The sequence below is a fragment of the Rhinopithecus bieti genome, unplaced genomic scaffold (assembly GCF_001698545.2).
Source record: "Rhinopithecus bieti isolate Rb0 unplaced genomic scaffold, ASM169854v2 scaffold_9769, whole genome shotgun sequence".
NCBI classification, from domain to species: domain Eukaryota; kingdom Metazoa; phylum Chordata; class Mammalia; order Primates; family Cercopithecidae; genus Rhinopithecus; species Rhinopithecus bieti.
This window is the reverse complement of record NW_016806163.1, coordinates 239,136-246,797: the sequence shown is the minus strand read 5'-3', so window position 1 is coordinate 246,797 and position 7,662 is coordinate 239,136. Positions and strand designations below refer to the sequence as shown.

General features: G+C 52.8%; 1 protein-coding gene across 1 annotated transcript in view; it reads left to right on the top strand.

Annotated features, from left to right (window-relative positions):
- The first annotated feature begins 7,515 nt into the window (after window positions 1-7,515).
- AP3D1 (adaptor related protein complex 3 subunit delta 1) overlaps window positions 7,516-7,662 on the top strand; it is a 49,808-nt gene continuing 49,661 nt past the window's right edge. The window contains exon 1 of the mRNA XM_017874879.1: window positions 7,516-7,658. The gene's annotated coding sequence lies outside the window, so the exon portion shown is untranslated. The remainder of the gene's footprint in view (window positions 7,659-7,662) is intronic.

Genomic DNA, 7,662 nt, shown 5'->3' with positions numbered 1-7,662 from the left:
CTCCTTTTTCTTTTCTTTCTTGTTTTCTTTTGAGATAGAGTCTCGCTCTGTCGCCCGGGCTGGAGTTCAGTGGCCGGATCTCGGCTCACCGCAAGCTCCGCCTCCCAGGTTTACGCCATTCTCCTGCCTCAGCCTCCCGAGTAGCTGGGACTACAGGCGCCCGCCACCTCGCCCGGCTAGTTTTTTGTACTTTTTTTTTAGTAGAGACGGGGTTTCACCGTGTTAGCCAGGATGGTCTCGATCTCCTGACCTCGTGATCCACCCGTCTCGGCCTCCCAAAGTGCCGGAATTTCAGGCTTGAGCCACCGCGCCCGGCCAAGTTAAACATTTCTTAAATGCCCACCCATACAGAAAACAAAAGGATAAAGTCCCAATACCATAGAATTTATGTTCAGGTGGGAGGAGAATAATAAAATAACTAGGTAGAAAATAGAGTGTGTTGGAAAATAGGGGAAAAGTCCAGTAGAGAAGGGGCCAGGGAGCATGATGGGGACTTAATTTGTTTTTTTTTTTTTTTTTTGAGACAGAGTCTCGCTCTGTCACCCAGACTGGAGTGCAGGGGCACAATTTCAGCTCACTGCAACCTCCGCCTCCTGGGTTCAAGTGGTTCTCCTGCCTCAGGCTCCTGAGTAGCTGGGATTACAGGTGTGTGCCACACCCGGCTAATTCCTTTTTTTTTTTTTTTTTTCGGAGACGGAGTCTCACACCGTCACCTGGGCTGGAGTGCAAGAGCGTGATCTCGGCTCACTGCAACTTCCACCTTCTGGGTTCAAGCAATTCTCCTGCCTCAGCCTCCAGAGTAGCTGGGACTACAGAGGCCTGCCACTGAGCCCGGCTAATTTTTTTTTTTTTTTTTTGTATTTTTAGTAGAGGCAGAGTTTCACTATGTTGACCAGGCTGGTCTTGAACTCCTGACCTCATGATCTGCCCGCCTGGGCCTCCTAAAGTGCTGGGATTACAGGTGTGAGCCACTGCGCCAGGCCTGCCTGGCTACTTTTTGTATTTTTAGTAGAAGCAGGGTTTCACCATGTTGGCCAGGCCGGTCTAGAACTCCTGACCTCAAATGACCCACCCACCTTGGCCTCCCAGAATGCTGGGATTACAGGCGTGAGCCACCACGCCTGACTGTTGTGTTTTTGCTTGTTTATTTGTTTGTTTTGAGAAGGAGGCTTGCTCTGTCACCCAGGCTGGAGCACAGTGGTGAGGTCATGGCTCACGGCAGCCTCAACCTCCTGGGCTCAAGTAATCTTCCCACCTCAGCCTCCCAAGTAGCTAGGAACACAGGGGCATTACCATGCCCAGCTAATTTTTGTATTTTTTGTAGAAACAAGGTTTTGCCTTGTTGCCCAGACGGGTCTTGAATTGAATTCCTAGGCTCAAGAAATCCACCTATCTTGGCCTCCCAAAGTGCTGAGATTACAGACATGAGCCACCGCCCCTGGCAATCCTTATAGACCAGCTTGCACTTTCTTTCTTTCTTTCTTTCTTTTCTTTTTTTTGAGACGGAGTCTTGCTCTGTCGCCCAGGCCAGAGTGCAGTGGCACGGTCTCAGCTCACTGCAACTTCTGCCTCCAGGGTTCAAGCAGTTCTCCTGTCTCAGCCTCTGGAGTAGCTGGGACTATAGGCACACACCAGCATGCCTGGCTAATTTTTTATTTTTGAGACAGAGTCTCACTCTGTCCCCCAGGCTGGAGTGCAGTGGCATGATTTTGGCTCACTGCAACCTCTGCCTCCCGGGTTCAAGGTATTCTCCTGCCTCAGACTTATGAGTAGCTGGGATTACAGGTGCGCTCCATCACACCTGGCTAATTTTTGTATTTTTAGTTGAGACGTGGTTTCACCATGTTGGTCAGGCTGGTATTGAATTCCTGAAATCGTGATCCTCCCACCTCGGCCTCCCAAAGTGCTGGGATTACAGGTGCGAGGTGCCGCACCCAGCAAGAAGGATATTTTATTTATTTATTTATTTTTTGTTGAGACAGAGTCTCACTCTGTCGCCCAGGCTGGAGTGCAGTGGCCGGATCTCAGCTCACTGCAAGCTCCGCCTCCCGGGTTCACGCCATTCTCCTGCCTCAGCCTCTCGAGTAGCTGGGACTACAGGCACCCGCCACCTCGCCCGGCTAGTTTGTTTGTATTTTTTTAGTAGAGACGGGGTTTCACCATGTTAGCCAGGATGGTCTCGATCTCCTGACCTCGTGATCCGCCCGTCTCGGCCTCCCAAAGCGCTGGGATTACAGGTGCGAGGTGCCGCACCCAGCAAGGATATTTTAAAGGACACAAATACACTGACAGATGAACAGATACACAGGATGAGGTCTGCAAGGAGCCTGAGGGCAGGGGCTTCTGTCCCTGTGGAACTGGTGTGAGTACCACCCTCCCGGAAGGTGGATGAGTTCTCATTCACCCTTCCGTCCTCGTGTACAGCTCTCTGGAAGCTCCCTGAGCCCTTTCGTTTTGTGTGTGTGTGTGTGTGATTGAGTCTCACTCTGTTGCCAAGCTGGAGTACAGTGGCACGATCTCGGCTCACTGCAACCTCTACCTTACAGGTTCAAGCAATCTCCTGCCTCAGCCTGTTGAGTAGCTGGGATTATAGGTGTGCGCCACCACGCCTGGCTAATTTTTGTACTTTTACTAGAGATGGGGTTTCGCCATGTGGGTCAGGCTGGTCTTGAACTCCTGACCTAGTGGCCAGCCCAACTCGGCCTCACAAAGTGCTGGGATTACAGGCGTGAGCCACCACGCCTGGCTCCCCCACCCGGCTTTTTTCTTTTCTTTTCTTTTCTTTTGAGACAGAGTTTTGCTCTTGTCACTCAGGCTGGAATGCAGTAGTGCGATCTCTGCTCACTGCAACCTCTGCCTCCCGGATTCAAGCGATTCTCCTGCAAATCAACCTCCTTGAGTAGATGGGACTGCAGGTGCGCTAAAAACACCTGGTTAATTTTGTCTGTTTATTTTTACTTTTTTGAGACAGAATTTTGCTCTTCTTGCCCGGGCTGCAGTGCAATGGCGCAATCTCAGCTCACTGCAACCTCCACCTCCTGGGTTTAAGCAATTCTCCTGCCTCAGCCTCCCGAAGTAGCTGGGACAACAGGCACCTGCCACCACGCCCAGCTAATTTTTTTTCATTTTTAGTTGAGACACGATTTCACCATGTTGGCCAGGCTGATCTTGAACTCCCAACCTCAGGTGATCCACCCACCTCGGCCTCCCAAAGTGCTGGGATGACAGGCACTAGCCGCCCTCCCGGCCTCTTTTAGGGTTTAATGGCGGCTTCATTAAATAGACATGATTCACAATCATAAAGAAATGTAGGCCGGGCGCGGTGGCTCACGCCTGTAATCCCAGCACTTTGGGAGGCCGAGACGGGCGGATCACGAGGTCAGGAAATCGAGATCATCCTGGCTAACACGGTGAAACCCCGTCTCTACTAAAATACAAAACCTAGCCGGGCGAGGTGGCGGGCGCCTGTAGTCCCAGCTAGTCCGGAGGCTGAGGCAGGAGAATGGCATAAACCCGGGAGGCGGAGCTTGCAGTGAGCTGAGATCCAGCCACTGCACTCCAGCCTGGGTGACAGAGCGAGACTCCGTTTGAAAAAAAAAAAAAGAAAGAAAGAAATGTAACTGGGCCAAAAATTAGTACGATCTCATATGAATAGACTGACTAGGGAGCCAGGCAGGGCCTGTCTGTCCAGATTCCTCGTGGTCTCTCTGTGCAGCTTTCCTTCCTCCAGGGTATGGGGCATGACCCTCTCTGGAATGAGGTCTTTGGGCTCCCAATCAGATTACAGTCCTGCCTTGGGCAGTGAAAAGAGGACAGAAAGACAGAGAGATTCTGTTTCCCTAGGCCTTCGCCTGAGGACTAAAGAACCCATATTTAGGCTGGGCGCGGTGGCTCATGCCTGTCATCCCAACACTTTGGGAGGCCGAAGCGGGCAGATTACGAGGTCAGGAGATCAAGACCGTCCTGGCCAACATGGTGAAACTCCGTCTCTACTAAAAACACAAAAATTAGCCGGGTGTGGTGGCGGGCGGCTGTAGTCCCAGCTACTTGGGAGGCTGAGGCAGGAGAATTGCTTGAACCCAGGAGGCAGAGGTTGCAGTGAGCAGGCTGGTGCACTGGCTCACACCTGTAATTCCAGCACTTTGGTAGGCCGAGGAGGGCGGATCACCTGAAGTCAGTCGTTTGAGACCAGCCTGGCCAACATGGCGAAACCCAGTCTCTATTAAAAATACAAAAATTAGCTGGAGGTGGTGGCGGGCAGCTGTAATCCCAGCTACTCAGGAAGCTAAGGCAGGAGAACTGCTTGAACCCAAGAGGCAGAGGTTGCAGTGAGCTGAGATCGCACCACTGCATTCCAGCCTGGGCAACAGAGCGAAACTCCATCTTGGGTGGAGGGAAAGAAATCACAAGAACGGCCGGGCACGGTGGCTCAAGCCTGTAATCCCAGCACTTTGGGAGGCCGAGACGGGCAGATCACGAGGTCGGGAGTTCGAGACCATCCTGGCGAACACGGTGAAACCCCATCTCTACTAAAAAATACAAAAACTAGCCGGGCGAGGTGGCGGCGCCTGTAGTCCCAGCTACTCGGGAGGCTGAGGCAGGAGAATGGCGTAAACCTGGGAGGCGGAGCTTGCAGTGAGCTGAGATCCGGCCACTGCACTCCAGCCTGGGCCACAGAGTGAGACTCCGTCTCAAAAAAAAAGAAGAAAAAGAAATCACAAGAACGGCCGGAAACTGTTTGGCACCAGCTTCCAGTGCTGGCACACGTATGTTCTATTACTCACCGATTCCTCTACTGTTCCCGATAGAAATGCATGAATAAATCCTCCGAAGATATGGAGCCACCATGCCCAGCAGTTCCCTTTTTTTTTTTGAGATGGAATCTTGCTCTGTCTCCCAGGCTGGTGTGTAATGGGGTGATCTCAGCTCACTGCAACCTCTGCTCCCTGTGTTCAAGCCATTCTCCTGCTTCAGCCTCCCCAGTAGCTGGGATTACAGGCGCCCACCACCATGCCTGACTAAGTTTTGTATTTTTAGTAGAGATGGAATTTCACCATATTGGCCAGGCTGGTCTCAAACTCCTGACCTCAAGGGATCTGTCTTCCTCGGCCTCCCAAAGTGCTGGGATTATAGGCGTTAACCACTGTGCCCGGTCCCCACCCCACCCCACCCCCTTTGTTTTTGAGACCGTGTTTCCCTCTTTTGCCAAGTCTGGAGTGCAGTGGCGCGATCTCAGCCCACTGCAGCCTCTGCCTCCTGGACTCAAGTCATTCTGTCTCAGCCTCCCAAGTAGCTGGGATTACAGGTGCCTTCCACCACGTCTGGTTAATTAATTAATTAATTTTTTGAGACGGAGTCTCGCGGAGTGCAGTGGCACGATCTTGGCTCACTGCAAGCTCCACCTCCTGAGTTCACGCCATTTTCCTGCCTCAGCCTCCCAAGTAGCTGGGACTACAGGTGCCCACCACCACGCCCAGCTAATTTTTTGTATTTTTAGTAGAGACGGGGTTTCACCGTGTTAGCCAGGATGGTCTTGATCTCCTGACCTCGTGATCTGCCTGCTTCGGCCTCCCAAAATGCTGGGATTACAGGCGTGAGCCACCGCCCCTGGCCTAATTTGCTGGTCTTGAACTCCTGACCTCATGTGATCTGTCCCTCTAGGCCTCCCAAAGTGCTGGGATTACCAGTGTGAACCACTGCACCCATCCTTCCTGCCCCACCCTTGGCCTTTTTTTTTTTTTTTGAGACGGAGTCTCACTGTGTTGCCCTGGCTGGAGTGCAGTGGCGCAATCTCGGCTCACTGCAAGCTCCGCCTCCCGGGTTCACGCCATTCTCCCGCCTCAGCCTCCGAGTAGCTGGGACTACAGGCGCCCGCCACCTCGCCCGGCTATTTTTTTTTTTTTTGTATTTTAGTAGAGACGGGGTTTCACCATGTTAGCCAGGATGGTCTTGATCTCCTGACCTCGTAATCCACCCGCCTCGGCCTCCCAAAGTGCTGGGATTACAGGCTTGAGCCACCGCGCCCGGCCTTTTTTTTTTTTTTAAGATGAGTGTCTGACTATATTGCTCTGGCTGGCTTTTATCTCCTGGGCTCAAGAGATTCTTCCTAAACTTTGGGATTTTACAGGTGTCAGCCATCCTGCCCCACCACGATATAAGTCATTTGTCAGATATAGGTATTGTAAATATCTTACCCCAGTTTTTTTGTTTTGTTTTGTTTGAGACAGAGTCTTGGTCTGTTGCCCAGGCTACAGTGCAGTGGCGCTATCTCAGCTCACTACAACCTCTGCCTCCTGGGTTCACGAGATACTTCTGCCTCAGCCTCCCAAGTAGCTGGGATTACAGGCACATGCCACCACACCCGGCTACTTTTTGTATTTTTAGTAGAGACGGGGTTTCACCATATTGGCCAGGCTAGTCTCAAACTCTTGACGTCATTACCCACCTGCCTTGGCCTCCCAAAGTGCTGGGATTACAGGTGTGAGCCACCGCACCTGGCCCATCTTACCCCAGTTTTTATTGCTGTTACTTTCTCTCTCTCTCTTTTTTTTTCAGACGGAGTCTTGCTCTGTTGCCAGGCTGGAGTGCAGTGGCGCCATCTTGGCTAACTGCAACCTCTGCCTTCCGGGTTCAAGTGATTCTCCTGTCTCAGCCTCCCAAGTTGCTGGGATTACAGATGCCTACCATCACACCCAGCTAATTTTTGTATTTTTAGTAGAGACGGGGTTTCACCATGTTGGCCTGGCTGGTCTCGAACTCCTGACCCCAAGTGATGTTCCCGCTTTGGCCTTTCAAAGTGCTGGGATTACAGGTGTGAGCCACCACGCCTGGCCAAGCTGCTAAAGTTTTTTTTTTTTTTTTTTTTTTTTTACAATCTCAGTGATGTATCTCGGAGGGCAGGGACTCAGTATATCTCATTTACTGCTGCATGCCCAGGGCCCCTTACCATGCCTGGCACACAATGGGCCCTCGACAAATGTTTATTAAATAAATGACAATGTCGTAGTCTTGTCTCTGGCCTCATTTTCTTCCTGTGGGTATGTTAATCTCTCTCTTGCCCATTTCACAGGATGTTGTGAGGCTGCAGGAACCACAGGATCCGTTCCCCCACCCGCCCAGGCATTGGGTTTGGAAGCTCTCAGGACGCGTCAGCTTTTACATTCAGGAAAGGCGGAGCTCCAGTCTTCCCGGAGAACTTGCAGGCTAAGCTCCACGTGGGCGCCCAGCCCACATCCAGCCACGCCCACACCTGTCAGCTGATGGGAGGGTCAGGACCAGCCTCTAAGGGCGTGGCTAGAGCCCAGAACGAGGAAGAAGGTGGAGTTCCGAAGATCACTGACCAATGAAAGCGCAGGTCTTTGGGCCGGAAAAGGCGGGGCCGCGCGCCGGAGAAGGTGGTGCCACATTTCCATTGGGCTACCTGTCGTCGTCAGGGAAACGCAGCGTCTCCCCGCCAGGGAGGTGGAGGGCGGGGCTTCCTGGGAGGTGGGGCTTCCGAGGCCGGCTCTGCTGGGACCGGGCGCTCGCGGTCAGCTGACCCGCCGCCATCTTGTCCGCCATTTGCAAGTGGCCCGGAGCAAGATCGCGGCACCTGCCGAGCGGGTTGCCACCTCTGCGGCGGTCTTTGGACCCCGCCGCCGCCCTGGCCTGGGAGCCTGCCCC